The sequence below is a fragment of the Parasteatoda tepidariorum genome, chromosome 7 (assembly GCF_043381705.1).
Source record: "Parasteatoda tepidariorum isolate YZ-2023 chromosome 7, CAS_Ptep_4.0, whole genome shotgun sequence".
In the NCBI taxonomy this organism is placed as follows: Eukaryota; Metazoa; Arthropoda; class Arachnida; order Araneae; family Theridiidae; genus Parasteatoda; species Parasteatoda tepidariorum.
The window spans coordinates 88,734,351-88,757,328 of NC_092210.1; the positions used below are offsets into that span (position 1 = coordinate 88,734,351).

The window sequence follows — 22,978 nt, forward strand, 5'->3', positions numbered from 1 at the left end:
AAATTAGAGCTGTACAATGGGCTATTGGCGACGGTCTGGGAAACATCTCTGAGGACGATCCGAAGACATGCCATCACAATTTTGATCTTCTGCAGAGGTGGTGGCACCCCTACTTCGGTAGCCCGACGACCTGCATGCGAAGACGAGAACTTTACGGTAGAACAGTTTAACGAGGGCCAATACCGCACCCCCGCGGTTCCTACGCAGACTGATCTAAGTGGTTACCTACCCGTACACTGACCGCAGTCAGTGATGCTTGACTTCGGTGATCTGTTGGAAACAGTGATCAGTCCGCGGGACACTAATATTTGTAGTCACCCCCAGAAACCATTAAGATTGACACTTAGAACGTGAAAATCCGATCATTAGATCAAAAGTTATTCAAGGTGATATATTTTTCTATTGCTCACTGTACTCCTATGTATACTTTGCTCATTTTAACTAGTTGCATGTTATACATGTGTTAAATTTATTGTGATAGATTGCAGATTACATTAATTTTAAAAGAATATTGTAAGAGTATCTAAATTTTAATTTCATAATAAAAATACTAAACTTTTATTAAGCGAGAACTGATAGTGGAAGTTAACACAAAAGCTTGCAGTTTGTTGCTAACATTATCTACTTCACCGATTCCTGTCTGAGTCGAAATTCTTTCTTTACTAACTATTAGTCCGGTTAACGTGAGGGGTTATATTTACCGACTGTGTCAACCATCATTTATCAATAGTTACCTCAAGAAGGAATCAAGTTAGCATGACTTATATACAAGTAAACTGGTATTGAATATTTGTAGAGGTAGTTATGCCACATTACCCCCCTTTCCAGAATTTTATCTGTGATAGAATTCGATGAACGAATACTACTAGTTGATTAATTCTGTTTATTTATTTATTATTTTTTTCTTAATTGACTGGAAGAATTATATTTACTTCACCGGATTTTTGTGAGCAAATCAACTGTTTAATGTGTAACATTCATCGATTAAATCAAAAGGTAGATAAAGGTAGTATAGATGGATGGAGATGGGCAATCATTAAATCTCTCCATCCGACTTATACTACCTCTAGATTTATATAATTTAACCTGTCTTATGTACTAGGGAATTGGTATTTAATATTTGCAGTGGTAGTTAAGCCACGAAAGCCTTTCAATTCTAATTATCTCCAACAGATGGCGCCTATACCATTGTGTTGAATTTACCTTTACCCTTTCTCATTAAAATTCTTAAAAAGACTACAAGTCTGCTGGTGTAATTCGAGTCCTTCCCAGAGTTGCCATACGTAGTATTTTCGACACTACAGTTGTATTTTTTTTTCTAAAAAAATAAGGATATGGTATATTTCGTAATATTTTTTTAGAAAGTGGTATGTTTAGGTTTTTTTCTTTTATCAATTTTTAAATCAAAGAGATGAAGTGCCACTCTAGTTTTTTGAAGTAAAAAGCGATTTTTGAAATAAGCCAACTGTATACATTTTGATTTCCACAGTGACCGCGATAAACTGCCAGATATGGAAACCACAAACTGCATACGAATTTTTCTAGCTAGGCTTTATTTTTGGCTTCGTTTTAAATAGCGATGTGGGATTTTTTTTCCATTTAAGTTCGTTTTCTTAGAAATTTGTGATAAATCATTTATGATACACACAATTCTCATAAGACAAAGCTGCTGATTTAAACGTTTGTGTTACTACTCTTTTACCTGATGTTTTTATGTTAATACTTGGGAATGCAAAATATATATCCATGCTCATGTACGCATGTATATATAAGTACTTGTTGTTTGTACGAGCACGCACACATTGTTTGTACAATGTATGTCCTAGGCATGCGCGTACGATTATTTTATGAACAATATATACCGGGCGTATTTATATTTTGTCTATACAGATACATATATTCGATATGCATATATTGTACTGATGTATTTACATAGAGTGAACAGATATACATTCATATTATGTACATATGAAGCAGTGTACTTATAATGTTCTTATAATGTACACATGAGCATACATGTATTGGACATAAATCTTTCATAAAAATTTTACTTGTGTACATACATGTTTACCCAATATGTGCAATATATACAATGTATGTAAGCCTAATGAATGTATCCACACATGTACAATGCATGTATGCTCCATGTGTCCATATCCATATGTACTATATATGCACGTATAATGTATGTATGTACATACATACATTGTACATACGTACTTACATTACATGCATACATATATACATACATTGTATGTTTGTATATATACAATATATATGTATATCCTATGAATGTATGTACACATGTACAATACATTTATGTCTAAATATATGTACACTACAATAAATAAAATGTATGTAAGTTAACTGATAGTGACTCAAGCAAGTTAAATGACAAAATCAAACGATAATTAAATTTTTTTTTTCAGTTTTAATTGTTCGATATCATTTTAAAATTGTTTGAATAAAAAGTAATTTTCAGGTAGTTTCATAAAATGTTTGACACTACAAATTAATTTTTTTAATAACATAATGCATAATTCATAGAAGTTATTAGATGGCAAAAAAAACGGTTAATTTTATATGTGGAAATAATAATTGAGAAATTAAAATAAGATTATCGTTAGCTTTCTAAAAATTATGAGATAGAGTTTTATATGTCTTAGACTAGATTTTAAAATAAACTTTAATAACTTTACTTATATAAATTTTTTAATGGTGCACAATGTATGAGTACATTGTAATTACATATATTTAAATGCACGCATGCATTTATACATTACATGTAATTATGTACATGTATAGGTTGAATGTACATACGTACATTGTGCATATAACCATTTTTTGGTACATCCATACATTACATGCGTATATGTATTAACAAAGTATATAGTTATATAAGTACATACGTTGCGTGTTCCATATATCTATGTACTTGTTCAATGCACACCCATACATGAATGAATTTTATTTACGCAACTATACACAGATAGTGTACCTTTAAACAACATTCTTACATATTGTATTTAAAAATGAACAATGTATATACTTTCGTACATTGTATATATGTGCTATTATCGTAAATTTATACAATGTATGTACTTACGTAGATAAATGCATATACGTATAAATATTATTTTCATAAACGTTCATGCATTGTCTATGTATACCAACATACAAAACATAGCGTTTGCATACAAACTAACATAAATGCGTACATGTATCATAAATGCATAATTATGTGTATTAAGCATATATGTATATTACAATATAATTATGTATGTTGTAAGTACAAACAACGTTTATGCATACATTGCATATGTATATATAGGAATCAATAATTGTAAGTACATGCGTGCGTATATTCTATGTACATAAAAATATGTATCCCCATACATACTTACATAATGTATTTGCGTATAGTTTACAATCGTAATTACTTGTAATCGTATAGCTTGATTACAAGTAACCCCAATTACTTATAATTAAAATTACACGTATTCATATATTTTGATTACTTGTAATCATATAATTACTCACAATTGTTTTTGTTGTGATTACTTGTAATCACAATTACTTGGAATTATGATTACTGTTGTAATCAAAATTTTTAGTGAATTTTAATCACGATTTCAGGTAATTGATTACTGTAATTGTTTGTTGTTATCACGATTACAGCTGTAATCGATTACATTTTTGCCCAACTTTGAATTACCGCGAGTAGAGTTATCAATTTTTACGTCAAATTTCATAGATTGAATTTCATTTAGTAGAGATTTATTTTTAGCTTGTGTAGGAGACAATGATACTTTAAGTAAAAGCCAAAAATTACAGTATCTCAAACTTTCAGTAAAAGGCGAAGCATTTGGTTATCGGGAATAACAAATGCAGCTTTAGACAAATTAGCTTCGCAGCCTGATCTAAAGCATGAATCGGCTACTGGTTTGCGAAAACTTACCAACACAACACAACAATGTATCGATACATTAAAAACACTTAAACAACCTGTCGAGCATTGGGATACAATAATCATATTTTTATTGCGTAAGAAATTAGATCATGAAACACTTAGTCGTTATAAGATTCCAAACAAATTATGCCTTCTTTTTTAATACTTTAAGGAATTCATATTAAAACATCTTTGGCTAATTGCCAGAAGGAAATACTAGATCAAATTTCCTTTTTTTGGTTATAGACAAAATAAAGTTTCACATCCGGTCGTCTCAAATTTATGCATGCTTTGCAAAGGGGATAATCATAAACTATTTAATTCTGATGGCTTTATAAGTTTATCGATTAAAGAGAAATGGGCAACAAGTAAAAATAACTGTTTATATTCTAATTGTTTAAAAGATAATAGAAGTCATCCTATCTCTAAATGCTGAGCCAGCATATGTAAAAGTTGTTCGAAACCATAATACAATATTATGTTAAAAAAAAACGAACGGTAACTAATCAGACTTGCAAACTAACGACAAAGAACTCTCTATTACTAGCTATGGTGCAATTGAATCTCATGGCGCATTATTGCCTACTGTGATTGTTTATGTTTGAGACATTAATGGTACGTTAAATAAATGCTGAGTTTAATTGATTCTGCCTGTCATGGCACATTCATTAGAGAAAATTGCTTAAATTTATTACAATTAAAGCGTTCTAAAGTAAATATTAACGTAGATGGTTTGAGTTCCCAAAAAATAGGTTAGGTTGCAGGTTCCGTTCAGTTAGAAATATGATCAATTTTTTATAAAAATGCGTGTATTTCTGTTGAGGCATTAATTATTCCTAAAATTACACTTGTAACCTTCCTCAAAGTGGATGTGACAGCTTTAACTGCATTTAAACATCTTCCNTTTATTACATACTCGAATTTCTTTTAGTAATTTCTGAAAATTATGAACCCCCCCCCCCCTTGAAAAAATTCTGCGTACGCCACTGTTATTGATTAAAGAGAAATGGGCAACAATGAAATATAACCGTTTATATTCTAATTGTTTAAAAGATAATAGAAGTCATCCTATCTCTAAATGCAGACCCAACATGTGTAAAAATTTTTCGAAACCAATAATACAATATTATGCTTAAAAAATACGAACGATAACAAAGACTTGCAAACTGAAGGCAAAGAACTCTCTTTTACTGATGCAATTGCATCTCATGGCGCATGGCCTACTGCAATTGTTTATGTTTGAGACATTAATAGTACGTTAAATAAATGCAGAGTTTAATTGATTCTGCCTGTCATGGCACATTCATTAGAGAAAATTGCTTAAATTTATTACAAATAAAACGTTCTAAAGTAAATATTAACGTAGATGGTTTGAGTTCCCAAAAAATAGGTAAGGTTGCAGGTTCCGTTCAGTTAGAAATATCATCAACTTTTTATAAAAATGCGTGTATTTCTGTTGAGGCATTAATTATTCCTAAAATTACACTTGTAACCTTTACTCAAAGTGGATGTGACAGCTTTAACTGCATTTAAACATCTTCCACTAGTAGATATAGATTGCATTCAACCAGGTCCAATAGACATCCTCTTGGGAGCAGACGTATTCACTTGCGATATTTACTTCTCGCATACGGCCACAAACACCCTATTTTATTGCCAAAATGGTACATGCTAACTGATCTCATTGTTAGACATATTTATGAACATCTCTTGCATGCTGGTCCACAATTTGTGCAATCTTCTATTCAGGAAATGTATTGGATCGTAGGTGATAGAGATGTCTTAAGACACATAATTAGAAAATGTAGTAAATTAAGAGCTTCTATAGCCAATCAAATGATGAGCGATTTGCCATCTTCTCGAATTACCCCAGTATCCGCATTTTTGCGATGTGGAGTAGATTACGAAGGCCATTTCCAAATTAAATCAATTAAGGAAGAGGTTCTAAATCATTTAAAGCATATGTAGCTCTCTTTGTTTGTTTCACTACAAGAGCTATACACCTAGAATTAGTGACCTATTTGTCTGCAAATGCTTTCATCGCCTTTCTTAAAAGATTCATTTCTCGCATGGGTAAATGTTATGACATATATAGGGATTGTGGTACCAACTTTACTGGAACCAAACGTAAATTGATGGAATAAATCTAGCTAAATCAAAAAACTATAATCAAAATGTACCTAATTATTTATCTGACATTGGTATTAATGTAGCTAATGAAGCCCCCATTGACAACATTAAAATATGACTTGAGTGAGCAGGACACATCAATCTCAAAGCTCTAGAACAACTAAGTGAAAAGGGAATTCTTGCAAAATAAATTTTTTTTCTGAATCTGATAAATTTGATTGTGAGGGTTGTCAATATGGCAAACAACATAAAATATCTTTTAGCCATACAGAATACAAAGTTGCAAACCAGGTGAGCTAAATCCTCAGTGACTTGTGTGGTCCAACCTTAACAACATCAGTAGGTGGTGCAAATTATTGTATAATATTTAAAGACGATTTTAGAGGATATGTTTAGGTTGCATTTTTAAAACATAAATGTAATACATTAGATTATTTAAAAAAACTTTGTTTCTCTAAGGGAAAATACAATGTCTGCAAAAGTAAAAGCGACGAGAACCGATAATGAAAGAGAATATATGAAACGTGGTTTTAGCGATTTCATTCAAGAAAAAGGCATTGAACTTGAAACCACAGCTTCTTTCCCTGTCGAGCAGAAAGAAAGAGCTGAAAGAAACATGAGAACAATAATGGTAAAAGCAAGATTAATAGTACATAGTAAAAATCTACCATTGTTTTTATTGACTGAAGCAGTTAACACAGCTGTTCGTATTATTAATGGTGCACTGACTGGTCAGACTTCAGGATCAACTCCATATGAGCTGCTCAACAGATGTCACTAAAGCACTTGCAAAATTTCGGCTCCGAGACATATCTTCATGTACCTGACCAACTGCGCAAAAATTTTTCACAAAAGCTATTTCAAAACAATTTTTGTTGGATATGAGAGTAATTCTACAAATTATCGACTCTTTGATCCGATTCCAGAAGCTGTGAAAGTTTCCAGAAATGTTATATTTAAAAAATACTAGAACGCAGAGATTCACATACTAGGTAGATTCACATACTTCACATTTGAAACTATTATTTGTAGATCAGGTTATTTTGTAGAAATAGAGATTAACCAAAGCAAAGATGATTCAATTTTTATTCACTCATAAGCCTATACTAAGAAAATTTTTGAGCAATTCAATCTTGAGGATTGTTATCGAATTAATGTTCCAGTAGATCCCAATGTTATTTTATCATCTGAGCCTGATATAATTTCAGAAGCAATTTGTGTACCTTATCGTGAAGCTATTGGATCGCTATTATTTCTTCAAGTACCACACGTCCTGATACTGCATATGCTGTAGATCTTGTTAGTTGGTTTTAAAAAAGCTATAGTCAAGTGCGCACGGGAATAATGTCAAAATAGTTATGAAATATTTAAAAGCAACTCCACATCACGGTATTCAGGATATGGTAAAATAGGAAAATCCTCATCTTACAGCTTATTCTGTGGCTGATATTGCTGGTGACATAGATACCAGAAAATCTACCATTCGATATATTAATGTGTTACCAAGTGTTGCCATCACATTCAGGATATGATAAAATAAGAAAATCCTCATCTTGCAGCTTATTCTGTGGCTGATATTGCTGGTGACATAGATACCAGAAAATCCTCATCTTGCAGCTTATTCTGTGGCTGATATTGCTGGTGACATAGATACCAGAAAATCTACCATTCGATATATTAACGTGTTACCAAGTGTTGCCATCACATTCAGGATATGATAAAATAAGAAAATCCTCATCTTGTAGCTTATTCTGTGGCTGATTTTGCTGGTGACATAGATACCGGAAAATCCTCATCTTGCAGTTTTTTTCTGTGGCTGATATTGCTGGTGACATAGATACCAGAAAATCTACCATTGGATATATTAACGTGTTACCAAGTGTTGCCATCACATTCAGGATATGATAAAATAAGAAAATCCTCATCTTGTAGCTTATTCTGTGGCTGATTTTGCTGGTGACATAGATACCGGAAAATCCTCATCTTGCAGCTTATTCTGTGGCTGATATTGCTGGTGACATAGATACCAGAAAATCTACCATTGGATATATTAATGGGTTATCAAGTGTTGCCATCACATTCAGGATATGGTAAAATAAGAAAATCCTCATCTTGCAGCTTATTCTGTGGCTGATTTTATTGGTGACATAGATACCAGAAAATCTACCATTGGATATAATAACTTGTTATCAAGTGGGGCCATCACATGTTGTACTAGTAGACAATCTTCTGTATTAACATCAACCACATCATCAGAATACATAACAGCAGCTGTTAAAGAAATTATGTGATTTCGCCAATTATTACGCGACATAGGTGAAACGTCTATGTATGATACAGAAGGTTTTTCTTTGAATATTGATCATCAAAGTACAATAAAATTAATAAAAGTTCGGTTTATCATAAGCGCACAAGGGCGCCGGCAGCGGGGTGCAAGAGGGTGCACTTGCAACCCCCTAGCTTTTTTTTAAAAAACAGTTTAAAGAAATACGGAAAAACAATTTTTTTATAAAATTTTTTATTAAAATATTTTTATTCAAAAACAAATAATTTAGTAATTATTGATACATAACAATTAAAAAATTGTTTAATCGAACAAGAATTGTAATCGTCTTGTTTGCTGTCCAAATCTGTTTATAACTTTTTCAATGAATTCTGAGTCATCTCTGATTCTTTTCTTATTACCAAGGTTCCCCTGAATTAAAATTCTTCACTGTCAGATACGTCATGCCTAAATATTATTAAGAAACTGATGGAATATATGAATTTTTAATACTACATATCATAATTTATTTTAAGATTATTATAATTCTGAATATGGTTGTGTCGAATGTAAATCTCACAGTTTTATTATTTCTGTTTTTATCTCCAGAGATTTAATTAAAAATTAATCATATTTAATAAATGATGAGCGATTTNTTTTTCTTTGAATATTGATCATCAAAGTACAATAAAATTAATAAAAGTTCGGTTTATCATAAGCGCACAAGGGCGCCGGCAGCGGGGTGCAAGAGGGTGCACTTGCAACCCCCTAGCTTTTTTTTAAAAAAAAAATTTAAAGGGATACAGAAAAACAATTTTTTTATAAAATTTTTCAATAAAAATATTTTTATTCAAAAACAAATAATTAAGTAATTATTGATACATAACAATTAAAAAATTGTTTAATCGAACAAGAATTGTAATCGTCTTGTTTGCTGTCCAAATCTGTTTATAACTTTTTCAATGAATTCTGAGTCATCTCTGATTATTTTCTTATTACCAAGGTTCCCTTGAATTAAAATTCTTCACTGTCAGATACGTCATGCCTAAATATTATTAAGAAACTGATGGAATATATGAATTTTTAATACTACATATCATAGTTTATTTTAAGATTATTATAATTCTGAATATGGCTGTGTCGAATATAAATCTCACAATTTGATTATTTCTGTTTTTATCTCCAGAGATTTAATGAAAAATTTATCTTATTTAATAAAATTTTTAATCAAAAAGCTAACGTAAAAACAGAATCGTAAATGAGTAATTTGAAGAAATGCAATGTGGCAAGAAAGCCCCTCAGTTTTTTTACAATTTCTTTCCTTTTTTTTTTTTTTTACCTAAAAAGTGATGATTAAAAATTTATTTTATCCTATTTTGTGCTTAGAATAAAAGGATATAGGTTAAAATGCCTTTTTACTAATATTATTTCTTAAAGCCTTTTAAAATTATATATGTTATCTAATAAATTACACTCTAAGTTGTCTAACATTTTAAACTATTATAGAGACTAGAATTTGTTTTACACCAGTTCTCACCAACAAGAAACTTATCTAAATTTTAAAATAATGAACTCTGTTTTACAACTTGATCTTATTGTTGACTTATAAAATATGGACACTAGCACAGTTTGTTAGATCATTGTTTTTTTTAAAAATAAAAACACTGAATGTGTTTTATAAAAACAGATTTAAGTATAAAAATGAAATTTTCTTCTTAAATTAATTCAATTCAGTTTGTTAATTATTTTTACATGATTTTAAATTCTCTTATTTTTTATATAATTATTAACGGTGAGGAAATTTTCTTTTTGAGCTTATGTTAAATTTATTAATTTTTTTAACATTTTGCAAATTATGGTTACAAGAATTTAAATTCGTTTATTTGGCGACTGGATAAAATGCTGTTTTTCAAGTAAGAATAAACAACAAGAATCATAAGAACGATAAATGTAGTTAGTTAGATTGAAAATAAACAAAAGAAAATTACAGAATTCTATTTAGAATTAAGAAGAGAATATTTTGCACATGATTAGTACGAAATCATTTCGTGCGAAGAAAAAAAGATATTAGCATCTGCCGTTTTCAACCAATGAGAAAAAGAAATAAAATGAAGGGCGATAACTGCGCCAAATCGACGTACTCTTCCATTCGAACGATGAAGAGAAAGCAAGATCCTAAAATGCGGCATAATAACAGAGAATATCGCCAGAGAAGGTGTGTGCTTGTTTGAGTGACGGTCTGTTTGTTGTCAGAGGGATTTGAAAACGGTAAGTTTATTACTGTAATTTGTACGTGCTTTTATAACGTGTATCCTGGAAGAAAGGATTACGATTGCAGTTAATCGAACTTGTGCTGCAGCGTCTGAGTTTTCGTCTCACACACTACTCATCTCCGAATCATCTCTTAAAGATCATTTATTCATCCTGTATTCTCGATGGTTTATTGCCAGTATCAGGACGTAATAAAAAGAATATATATCGATGATAAAATAGAAATTTTCTTATGTTTTTCATAGTGCCCTTTTTATTTTCGGAAATTTTTGTAGTTAGAATATTTATATATTTTGTTTTTATCATATATTCAACTGTTTGTTTGCGAGTTGTTTATACCCTATATTCAACTAAAGCGAAAAAGCAGAGAGTGTCGTTATTTTGTAAAAATTAAATTTGTAATAGTAAGAATGAAACTTTCATAAAAAGAACTTAAAATAGTGTTTGACCTAATATTCAACCATCGTTTGCGATTTCAAAATAAATAATTGTTTATAAGAGTTTTGATTGTTGAGTAATTTAATTTAATTTAGATAGTCTCATCTTAATTTAAAAGCATAAGCAATATTTATCAAAGCATTTAAGATGAAAATAATTTCAATGCATTTAAAAAAAATTACTCTTTTGAAAATAAAAAGACTGCGGATTTTTAAGCAAACGATTTTATTAACAACCCATTTTTCTTGAACTCTAATTCTCTTACATTTGATTTTGAGGAAAATGAACATATTCTTATTTTTTCTCTTTTGCTGAGCAGTGAAGCTGTTTTTTTTTGTTCCATTGAATAAACTTCGTCATGTAAACAAGTGTTTTGTAGTGAAGTTTTTCAGACTGTTTCATTTAGATCTCAGGCGGATATTGATATTTTTTCATAATTTTTTATGGGTAATTTTTTACATAAGCTGTTTAATTTAATTGATAATTTTATAAATATTAAAGTTTAAATTTTTTTTTAATAATTTTTATTATGATATTTTTCTACAATCTGCTTTATTTTATTTATATATTTAGAATGATTCAAGAGTGTATAAGGTTATTTTCAAGCTTTTATTTATTCGGAGTGTTAAAAACAACATGCAACAAAAACAAACATCGGCTCTGTGTTCTATTATTTTACGTTAATAAATTCCGGCATGAGATATGAAAAGAAAAATTCGTTCAAAGAGTTTTTTTTATGTAAATGTAAAAAAAAAAAAAAAAAAAAAATTACGTGAAAATTCTTTTTCTGGTATATTTAAAGAATAAAAATCGAAAGAAATGTTAAATATAAAAAAATGCGAATACGATATGATGTGCGAATATAAAGTGAAAAAAAATTTTTCTGTTTTTATTCACTGTTCACTGTTGTAGATTGCTCTTGTAGATTCCTGCCACTTAATTTAATTAACATAGATGTAAATATTTCATAATAATTAATGATTATATAATATACACAAAAGCTCCGCCTATGTTCACTTTTCTCTCTCCAACTCCCATGATTGTTTGCTATTTATTCATTGAGAAAGACTAATTTTTCTAAAAACCCCAAATGTATTCATTATTATATGTTATATTTTTATTGTTATTCACGAACATTACATCCATCTCCTTTTTTGTTATTTTGAATTTAACTTAGAAACATTGTTGGTATAGTGTCCTGAAAAGGAACACTGAAAGAATCTTAAAAAAACTGGGAGAAACGGAATAAAACAGAAGAAATTAGATGAAACAGCATAACTAAAAATGACCACAAGAATTTGTGTAGCAATAAGTAATATAATAAAAGCTTAAATTTAAACGAGTAAAATTTTATTTAGAATACCAAAAAAACGTTTTACACATCAGGGGTCTGTTTAAAAGAAATTTGGGTCCGTTAACGGACCCTTCACAAAATATCTTTTCATAAAAACGGACTCTTCACAAAATATTTTAACTTAAAAACGGACCCTTCACAAAATGATTTTTCTTTTAATCGGACCCTTCACAAATTTGTTTATCTTCATTATTATTTTGTTAATCGAATAAACCCTTTCCAGGGCAGAAAACAAGAAAGATGGATGTAAACGAATTAAGTTTTGTCTTCGTCCGAAATTAATACTCTGCGTTCAGCAGTATAGGCTAAATGCCAAATATTTGTATGTTATATCTCTAATTTAAAAGAGCAATTGCTGTTTATTTTCAAAATTTAATTCTTCTCATTATAATTTCACAGGCTGAGCATAATCTTGTATCTATTGACAATTTAAAAACTCCTTGAAAAAGTTTTTTTTTTTGCAATAACGGACCCTATTTGCACAAATTCATAAAAGCGGACCCTGGTTGAAAGAATGTGAGTAATTTTTTTCACAATTTCACGAAAAACGGACCTTTCACAAAATATCTGGACAGACCCCTGCACATATATTTGCTTAAAATAAATAATTATTTTCATATAGATTGTTAAAATCCTTTTATCATATTATTTAAGAATCAGAGTATTCATATTTATCAGTAATTGATAATAAAATTAATGCTAGTAATAACAATTGTTTATAAAATAAAGTTTTACTATACACATTTTCATAAAATATAACTTCAGCTATTTTAATTTCTTTAGAAATTCATTAAATATATTTCTCTTTCCAATTGTATATTTTTAATTATTTAATAATTATATATTAAGTGGTTTATAAATTAATATCAATTAAACTAGATTGCAATTTTTAACTGTTTGAAGAAGGGTTTTCATATTAAATAATTCTTCTTGAAAAAACCTCTTTCTTCCGGATGGGTTTTCCTCGGTTTTTTCAATTGTGAAGGAAACCTGTCAATTCTTAGAAAACATTGTTGATAAAAAACACCTAAGGACTAGTTTTTGAATCTAGTTAAGCGATTTACAATTTAATTTATATTTTTGGGAATAGAACGAAAACCTCTTTAGTTTACCCATTGGCTACGGGGTTCTTATCTTTTTATCTTTTTTTCCCTTGGATTGTGTGTGATGTGCAGAAAAACTTACTGTTGACGCTTGTCATAGTTTCTAAAACTTAACTCGTCTAAAGCTTAATACTACCCGTCTTTGTTTTGCAAGGATTACTATTTCGTGTCTCAAAATATACTTTTTTTTGAGAATTTTATTTACAAATATTTTAATATTTCCCTTGTCTGCAAACAGCATTAATAGCATTAATTTAAAATAATGTCGTTTTCTTGCTTGAAATGTAATATTTTACCAATTTTTTAAAATTATTTAATGTTTTTTGAATCTTCATTCTCGATTTCTTTGTTTTTTAAACAAACACCTTTGCCATTTTCACTTGGCAATGAAATTTATACAATAAGTATCTATTAATATCTCAAACCCTTTATTTTACTAATAATAATCACAGAAACATTTTTTATTTACTAAATCAGTTGAAAGTTAATGATTGTTGTAAATTTTGGCTATGCATGGTAACCCCTTTCTCATTTTACGTTCAACTTCAAGAAAGAAGACATAGCCTATAAAATTAAATTTTAAAAAATGAATGCATGTTTATCCTTTTGGTGCAATAAGAGACAGTATAGTATGTCCATTGTTTAAAGCGAAAAGTTAGAAAAAATCGTGAAAAAGACATTCGAAAGTTAAATTTTTAATTTCGAAAAAAAACTGAGTGTGAAGTATATCAACAACAATGTTCTTTTAATTCCTCAAATTTCAACACGCATCAACATTTGTCTATTTATTTTTCATTGTAAATGTTAATAATTCTTGAACTAATAATGTATTAAAAAAATATGTTTCATCCTACTTTTTGTACGATTTTTTATGCACCAAAATGTAGGGTACACAGAAACATTTTTATTTGCTAAATGATTGTTTTAAATCTTGGCTATACTATGGTAACCCCCTCTCTCTTTTAATGTTCAGCGTCAAGAAAGAAGACATAGCTTATAAAATAAAATTTTAAAAAATGAATGCATGTTTCTCCTTTTGGTGCAATAAGAGATAATATGTCCATTATTAAAAGCAAAAAGTTGGAAAATATCGTGAAAAAGAAATTAAAGTTAAATTTTTAATTTCGAAAAAAAAAAAAAACTGAGTGTGCAGTATATCAACAACAATGCTCTTTTAATTCCTCAAATTTCAGCACTCCTTAGCATTTGTTTATTTATTTTTCATTATAAATTTTAATAATTCTTGAGCTGCTAATTTATTAAAAAAAATTGTTTCATCCTACTTTTTGTACAATTTTGTATGCACCCAAAATGTAGGGTAAGGCCTTATAGTTTCTGCGTAGCAAAACCAAATGCACTCGTAATAAAGGCGGCTCTTAAAAGTTTTTGATTTAGAAAGAAATGCATAAATTTTTATTAGCTATCCTTGCATTTAAAGTGACTCTTAGCATATGTTTAATTGTAAAATGTTTATAAAAAAAGAAAAAAAAACAATAATCGCAGATGTTTTGTCTTTCGTTATATATTGGTACATATTCATGTATGTTCCATACCTCTATTAGAATATTGAAACCTACTGCCGCCTCTACTGTTTTGGGTTTTCAACTTAACATTACATTTTGCTGGCGAAAAATCTACAAGGCTTAAAAATTTAAAATTAGGAAATTGTGTCGAAAAATACACAGGGAATAGGGTGGAAAAAAATTAACATTCGATAAATAAAATTTCTTTTTTTAACATCTAATAAATTACCTTCTACATAACCTTCTACAGTCATCCTAATTTTTGATCTAATTTGAGTAATTGTATAAGTTTCAATTTGTTTGACAGTCATTGCAATTTTAATAGCTTTTTTGAGAATTTCTCTCTCTCTTTTTTTCTCCTTTGACAATTTATTTACTGTCATAAATTTTTTTATTTATTTCTCTCGAGTTGATAATTAATGTATCAATAAAAAAACAAAACAATTAAGAGAGATTAAGACGTTGCCAGTTATAAAATCTTCACATTTATATTGAAATTTTACTTATATTGACACTTAATATAAAGGTACAAATAAATAAAATCCGTGTTCTATTTGAACTTTTATAATCATATAAGGTTGTTGTTAGCGAGTAAAATTGCTTTTCATTCATTTCTTTTTCTTGAGTCATATAATTTGTATTCCAAAGCTGTTTTTTCTTCAATTTTGATTATGATTATTTCTATTATAATCATTTGATGATTTTTTTTTCACTAAATTCTTTTTCAGCTTTTTTCTATTCCTTTTGTTCCCCTACAAGGACGTTTAAATTAACTATGATATTAACTTTTTCTAATTAAATTTTCCATTATTTTATTAAAAACTGAAAAAAGAACAAAGCCTTAAAATTAGAAATATTATCTCCGAAAAACTATTTTCTTGCTATTTTTTTGCAGGCCGACGGAAGCAATGTGAAAAAGGCTAGAAGTATGCCAAACATTGATGCATGTACACAATTCATTGTTATTTAAGATACAAGAAGCAATGTCATTATAATAAAAAGGTGTGTTTTACCACCTGACATTCTTCACGTTTTATATATCCTTCAATATCATTAAAATAGTCTTTAATTGTAATACTTGATTACTTATTAATACTTAATTTCTATACTTGATAGCCTGTTACGATAGCCTGTTATGTGTTGTTCCTGCTATAATATCTTTTAATAAACTCGTTTAATTTTTTAAAATATTACTTTTTAGCATATTTCGTTAAATTCTTAAAAATATTAGTTTTTCTAACAAATGTGTGTATCCTAATAGTTTCTTAGGTAAATGTGAGCTAAAATTATATTTCACAAAAGTCAAATGTTTTTACGGTCAATATGTTAACTTTTAACGTTAATTTATTGAAATGACAGTTAAAACCTTCAAACTCTTTTAACGCAGATGGAACACCTGTGCCCCATTTTTATATTTTTTTCCTGACGCTCTAATTGCAAGCAAAAATATATTTTGGTATTTTTCAGTTATAAAAAAAACAGTATAATATTTACTAAAATAATTTGTTAGTATATCGTAATTATATTTGTACTAAAATCTAAAAAAAAAAGTATCTTGAAAAATTTGTTTTCATTCATATTCAAAATATTTATCAATAATTGATTTTGTAAATTATGAAAATTTGAATCTTGAATAACTGTTTTTCTTAGATCTAAATAACTACAAACAATTACAAATTTGAAAAAAATTATTGTTTGGAGGTGCCGTGTTTGGAAAATTTTACAAAAAAAGACACTGATGATTTATACTGTAACTGATGATTTATACTGTATTTCATAACCATACTTTATTAAAATGATGGATATAATACTTTTCTTTTATTATGACATAAATTAATACAAAATAATGGCAAAAGTAAAAAAAAAAATATGTTCAATAAAAATTCTGTGTAAAAGGTTTAACTTATTGATATATCAGTTAAAACCTTTAAACACGTAACTCTTTTAACTGGTTGTAGGAATGTATCTGTTACGATTGAAGTAATAAATCTGGTTATTATTAATATTAACTGGTCAATATTAATAATAACCGCTTCTTTTGGTCAAAGTGAGAATCATCGCAAATTATTCACGTTAACCGGTTATTATTAATAATTACCAATGAAGTTTGGTCAATGTGATTAAGCGGTTTATAAAGCATGGGCGTGCCTCTTTGTTATATGCGTTACGGTTAAAGTGATAAATACGGTTATTATTAATACTAACGGGTCAAAAATAATAAACTCTTTTTTTGGTCCAAATGAGAAATAAAAAGGGAGTATTTTCGTATCGTAATCTGTGGCAGAATAATCACCAAATCTTGGCAACTTCAGGGCTGCTGCCCTTAAAAAGCTTTAAAAAAAAACATCACAGTAAGGGACCAACTTGGAGGGTCTAACTCGTCGCCCCCCCCCCCTCGAAAACAACTAGTTTTTTAAAATTTTTTTCTCCTGTTTTTAAAATCAATTTGGCGCCTTGGCGATTGTAGTTGGCGTGGCAGATCACGATACGGAACTGTCCCCAATATAACCGCGAAAGAACGACATTGATCAAACTTCATTGGTTATTATTAATAATAACCGGTTAATGTGATAAATTTGCTAAAATTATTCACTTTAACCGGCTTATTTGATTGTTATTAAAGTTGACCGGTTAGTATTAATAATAACCAATTATTCACATAGACCGTAGCAGGCGTGTTGGGGGGGGGGTAGAAATCATATTGAAAGTGTAATGGTTAACTTAAATGCATTTTTATATTATTTGATCCAACAAGGACAAAGGATTATTCTGAATCGAAAATGAATGTTAATCGAAGTGACGCTGAATGTTATTTTGAATGGTTCCCGAAAAAACATTTTACTATTGAACATGTGTTCAACGATTTATTTCATTCAAAAGCATCGTTCAAGAAAATTTCAATTTTTATTTAAAAAAGTCGCAGCTTCGAAGTTTTGACATAGACGTTTTTTTTTAAAAAATGTTCTTAAGTTTACATATTTTTTGTTGCTATTTCAAATAACCAATAGTTTTGTTAATTATACTTGAAAATATCTATCTCAGTAATCATTAGATCATTTTATAAATTCTTTAATAGAACATCTGCTTTTAAAAAAAAACACAATTATGAATGACATTGTATGATATGATTCTCTTCATATCCAGATTTTTTACCTCTGAATGTTTCTAAGGAAAATTGGTTAAGAGCAATGAACGCTATTCAAAAGATCTGCTGTCGTCAAATAATATAGCCTGATAATTTTATAGATTCGACATATTATAAATTTCCAAAACAGTGGTTAATGATACTGTAGTTCATTTACGTCGCACTAGAGCTGCATAATGGGCTATTGGCGACGGTCTGGGAAACATCCCTGAGGATGATCCGAAGACATGCCATCGCAATTTTGATCCTCTGCATACGGGGTCCAAAACAAAAGTACACGCATCTGGTGGTTGCATTTGACTTGCAGTTCCTGCTTAGATGATTCCATTTTTATTCAGTGCTTAATAAGAATGAGGTGAACCGGGTTCGTATCTCAGCGATGGCTGGTCGATGCGAATTCCGCATCCGGCTTATACCGACCACTGTGCTGACGTAAAATATTCTCAGTAATAGACGGATCATGGGTTGGAGTCCCCATGTCGTTGGACTAATCCTGGGAAATTTTCGTGGTTCTCCTCGCCATGTAACACAAATGCTAATTAGTTCCGTCAAAAAATCCTACACGAAGGCAAATTTCTCCCAATACTTGACTCGGGAGTTACCTTGTCTTCTGGATTGGGTTCAACATTACAAGGCTACGGAGTTGAACATTAGTAGTCGTAAACCCGAAAAATTGGGTCAGCAGTTCAACGACGGTTATAATATAAAATATAAAATGAAGTAGATATCTTTACTGCCCGCCCTCATCTCGAATTAAATAAGAAAATCAGCGCAAAATAAATTGATAAAAATTTCTAAAATAATATTCTGGCCTACATGGGTTTTGAACCCTGTTCCTATTGAGCAGAGGATACTCTTGTTGTCTCAATCCGCCACCAGTACATCTCAGTTTCTGCTGCTATCATTCCACCCTTTTAATTTGTATGAACGTGTTTTCTTTTAAAAACAATTTAGGCACTACTCAAACAATAAATTAAATTTTCGAGTTCAGAGCCTTTTACCCTACAAAACCTTTTATGCGAATAATTATTTGTTTTGGTAATATTTACTGAATTTGGTTTGTAGGACAAAACCCCAAAGTGTGCTTCTTTGAATATAGTGCAGAATTAACGCGACAACTTCCGGGTAGAATTTAATGAAACATATTTGGCATAAATTATATGTGCTAACCAGAAAATAAACTGTTTCGAAAACTAAAACATATTGTGCAATAAGACTGTAATATTAATTCCTGTTGTTGTTTCTAATCCCCAAGAGGTCCATCCTAATTAGACCAATTCCATAAGTCCAAAAATGTCCAGGAAGTCTAAAAACAGATGAGGTTTTGAAAAAACCTCGTCGATGTTAAAATCGATACAGTTTAGAATATGCTCGGGCGAAACCTGAGCAGTCCTACATTTAGTGCAAAGTCCAAAAGTCTTTTGCCCCTGAACATACGAGAGACACCTCAAGTGACCACTTGCAAAGCGAGATAAACAAGTCTGCTGGCTTCTAGGTCCCTCAAAAAGCAAGGCACTTCCAGGTCGTTTTCTGAAATACCAACTATGCGGAGGAGGAACCCTCCAGAGGTCCATAAACATTTTTTTGCACTCTGCAAAGACCTCGTTGAAAGTGGAAGGTAGATCTGGCTAGGTTTCAAAGAAGCATCTTTAGCCAGTGAGTCCGCCATCTCGTTACCTTTGATTCCAACGTGTGATGGAATCCATTGGAAGTGTACTCCAAAGTCCGCTTATTAAGTCCTTAAAAACTACAGTAGTTTTAAATGAATTTTTAAAGCAATTTTTAGAAAAGAATTCTTTAAAAACTGGTACTCTAGTGATCTGATTCGTTTGTATTGCGAAAATCGAATGCTTTAATCCAGTAGTTTTTTAATTATGAGTTTCTAAGTCCTAAATTTTATAATTAATTGCATAAATATTATGAATTCACGTTATTAGTGCAGTATAAGGTTGCCTTTGAATAAATTCTTAGTAAAGAGAATAAACTTAGATTTCTTGAAAAAATGCTCAACATTTCGAGTGAGGAATAAAAAGGTTATAATGAATAATTTAAAAATATATTACTAAGTAAGACATCAGACATAATAAAGTTTGTGCTATGCTTTTTGAGGGGTTAAATGACAAACGAGTTTATTTGAAAAAATAAATGTTATTTAATGTTATTATGTTATTTCTCCATGTTATTAAAATACTTGATTGGCTCTAAATAACGAAATATGATGCTTTGATTTGTCTATAGTACATTATTCTGTTTCTTAGTAGGGGAGTGACCTAATGTAGTTTCAATTATTACCTTTTCGATTATAATCATTACTATATTTTATTGTTATTACCACTTCTTAGAAGTCGTAGTTATTAGAATCAATAACACTGCTATTTTGGGCATTAACTCAACGAATTTTTCTTAATAAATTGCTTGAGGCAATAAAACAATAACAAAAATTTCCAATTACTTTCTTTTCAGCAGAATGTCGTCTGCGAAAATTATATGCATCGTGCAACTACAATTTCGCAATAAAAAAAAAGTTTTGATATGAATTCTTTACGATATCTTAACCATTATATAGTTCATCTAAAGGTATCTTAAAAGATACTCGTCGCTTTTTTTCCCTCTCCTCTTAAAATTGTATTGTACCTTTCTTTTATTCGAACTTTTTTTTTCTTCACTCCTAACAGATTTGATTCGTGTCTTTAATTTTGATTCGTTTGGAAAGATGAATGTAAAAGATGTCACAGAGCGCATGCGTGATTCGTCCAATTATGGAAATTAATTAAGTTACTTTAATTTTCTCGTTGAAATATTTTGTTATTGAATGGTAGGGGAAGATTGATTGTGATGGATTTGATTTATTTGCAAATGAAAAGGAGGCAAGATTATCTTGGAGTTCTGATAGCTTTCTAGAAAATCTTTTATTAATCAATCATTTATGGAATATTTTGTATCATTATACTCATTAAAATTCTATTGGAACAAGTTCGGGGAAATGGAGTTAAGTAGCCAGGTCTTAAATGCAAATTTTTTAAGTAATTTTTATTTTATAAGTTTTTTAAAATTTGATGTTGAAAAATACGGCAAATATTTTCATTGTCTAAGTTTAAGCGCTAAGATTTCTTAAATAGTTTGGTTGCTGTGATTATTGATTTTTTTGGTTATCATAGTTTATTTTCTTGTTTGTCATTATTTAGTTAACATCAATATTTTTTTAATAAATCATTTCTACGATATTTTAAGCCATAACGCACAAACTTACCCCACATAGCGATAATCTTTGAAAAAATGTATAATAAGGTACGTACAAATATTTAAATATTTTCTCTCTTGTAAAATTACCAAAATATATGTCAAAAATAATTTTTATACCAAAAAAAAAAATTACAAAAAGTTTATTTTTTACAATTAGTGCCTTTTTTTGGAAATGTATATTATAACATCTATACTAATAAAACATAATGTTTAGATATATGTTTGTGAATATGTTTGTACCTGATAAAAATCTACAATTCTGAACCAATCTGTACCAATTTTGGCGCAAATAAGTTCGAAGACACGACTAATTTGTCTATTTTGAAATTCTTTTTGACAACAGGTTTGTGTGTTCCATCCCCAAAAAAGATATTTCCATAGTATTTGATAAATTATAAATAAAATGAGTGATTTTAACGATTGCAGTTTTAATAAATCAAAAATTAGTTATATCGGAGATTTTTATGAAGAATATATCTCAGTTTTCCTTTGTTGGGTTATCACAAGTAAAATCAACGTTAAAAATTAAGCAACTTTTGGAAAAGATGCCACCGAAATTGTTTTAAAAGGCACCTGAAACCAAGAAACTTAAACCGAAGTCTATGAGGTATATGAAACCATGTGTTTCATATATTAATTTTTCGCTTTTAAAACGTGTTTCAATAAGCTTAAATAAAGAACTCAACAGGAACTTATAAAATTAATTTGAAGTTTTTAACTGGGAAAATCGTGGTTAATTCTGAATATCACAGGTTAAATCTTACTGAACGCATAGTTACTCGTTCTTTCGGTGAGTAGATCTCTTTTAGTCACATTATTGTTAATCTATTAGTATGAAGCCAATCGGAATATGCAACAAACAAAAAAAAATATAATGGTTTCGTATTAGATATCATGAATGTGAAGTATGATGATACTTTTAAGTCTTAAGGTTTGTAAAAAACATTACCACAGTATCTATGTTAGGAACTTATATTGGTGTTAAAAGTTTTCATTACCATGGCAATTATAATGGCATTATTAGTAGTATTTAGTACCTCATTTAATTAAGCAACACTGATGACAAAAATAGTTTTTTTTTTACTTATGTTAAAAATTTATGTTTTTATGGATGTTTTTATTATTACGCGGCAATTAAGAGGGTCTCTATTAGATTTTAATCTTCACTTTTTTCTTAAAAATACGGTGATTGGAAAACTGAATGTATGTTATGTATAACTAAAACTATGTTTAGCTTTAAAGTTTTCTTTCAAAAAAAAAAGTTCGTTTTTTATTTTTTATATTTTGCTTTTGTATAAAATCTTTTGTTTTTATAGGCATTTTCATGATAGCTCTGCATATTTAATAGACATTATCTCTTTTAATGTTTCACGGATAATTTTTTTTCGCCGGAAAATATTTTTAGCATCAAAGTTTTGTTTTACGAATTAAGAGCACATTTTTTTTTCATTCTTCAACTTTACAACTTTAGTTTTTTTAATAGCTATTAGTCAGCTTTTTTATCTTAAATATTCTAAATGTAATATCTAATAATATCTAATATAATATCTAAAGATAAT

The 22,978-nt window shown here is 29.4% G+C and overlaps 1 protein-coding gene across 2 annotated transcripts in view; it reads left to right on the forward strand.

Annotated features, from left to right (window-relative positions):
* The first annotated feature begins 10,472 nt into the window (after positions 1–10,472).
* LOC107451619 (beta-1,4-glucuronyltransferase 1) overlaps positions 10,473–22,978 on the forward strand; it is a 73,111-nt gene continuing 60,605 nt past the window's right edge. For both annotated transcript variants that reach the window (XM_043051963.2, XM_043051962.2), the window contains exon 1: positions 10,473–10,610. The gene's annotated coding sequence lies outside the window, so the exon portion shown is untranslated. The remainder of the gene's footprint in view (positions 10,611–22,978) is intronic.